Genomic DNA, 1,531 nt, shown 5'->3' on the forward strand with positions numbered 1-1,531 from the left:
ACATATTTTACACTTAGTCTTCTTAACAAAAAAACGTACATCGCAAGTTATTCCATGTGAAAGTTGTCGTATTTCTGTAATTTCAACCAATCACTGACGTCTATTCAGCTGAATAGAGTTACTGCTGGGCGGTCATAAAAATGTTATTCCCTGTGACATATTTCATCCATCCGGTTTAATCGTAATTTATACGCATATATTGTTTATATAATAAATTACGCTGTGCGTATCTATGTGTGTAACAATTTTAGAGTTCGGATTCTAGAGTTAGGGTTAGTTTTAGGGTTAGGGTTAGGGTTAGGGTTAGGGTTAACAGTCTAGTTAGGGTTAGGGTTAGGGTTAGGGTTAGGGTTAGAGGATTAATACGTCAGTGATTAGTAGAAATTATCGAAATAAGACAATTTTTTACATGAAATAAATTCGAATACAAAAATTTTTTTCTGTTCTATAACACAAAATAGATAAGTATACAAAGTTTGAAAGTCTTTCGGTACCAAAAACACTACATAAAACATAAATGAAAACTGGTGCCCCCGTTTTGAAATAGATCCGAAGATACTTGCCCATGGTGCCAAGCAGTGAGACTGAACCCGGAATCATGTTGTTCGTAAGCAAGCTACTTACCACACAGCCACTCTTATATATATATATGTATATATATATATATATTTATTTTATTTATTATTTTTTATTCTTTATCTCTTATTTTTATTATTTTTTAGTTCTTATCTTATTTATTATTTGTTACATTATTAATGTGGGTGCTATTATTTCCTATCCCTATTATACTATATTACTACGGTCGAAAAGCCGCCAATACTCTGTATTTTGAATTTTAACGTCCAACTCCCGTCCCGTATACTTTATTTCCCTTTTCTTGTTGACATGTTTAATTATTCATTCTTTAAGGTCTTCTATGTTATAATTACCCTTTCCACTTCCTTCACCCTTCTTCATCTAGATAAGTGTATGTAGATAAGTTAGTACACTTAAGTTGTAATTCGCTTAGGTTGACCACTCACCACAAGAATATCATGTTTCAAGTTTATTCTGCCCTGACACTACTTATTTACGACCCACCACTGATATAGGCAGACACAGCTCATATATATCTATCCCTTACTACCTTAAGATCTATGTATCTATATCTATTTTTCGCTTTATCTTCTTCTTCTACATTTAGATTTTTCCTCACCACCCTTCGCCAACCCGTCTAAATAGCTTAGATGTATCTTACTTGACTATCCAGATTTTCTCTTATTGTTTCTTAGATTACCCACCCCACCGATTTGACTCCTTTTATGTTTTACTTTATTTTAGTTTTATTTTTGTATGAATATCTGTATTATTTTTTCTTCTTAGTATTTTATATTCCTATTTTATTTTATATTATTATTTCATTTTTGTTATGTTATTTTATTGTATTGTTTTTAACCACCAACTTAACACTACACACTGAATTGTGGCAAGGTATGGACGGATTCCGGAGTACCGAGAAAATTATGTATAAATATATCAAATTAAGAATTCT

Source organism: Octopus bimaculoides, chromosome 1, assembly GCF_001194135.2.
Source record: "Octopus bimaculoides isolate UCB-OBI-ISO-001 chromosome 1, ASM119413v2, whole genome shotgun sequence".
In the NCBI taxonomy this organism is placed as follows: domain Eukaryota; kingdom Metazoa; phylum Mollusca; class Cephalopoda; order Octopoda; family Octopodidae; genus Octopus; species Octopus bimaculoides.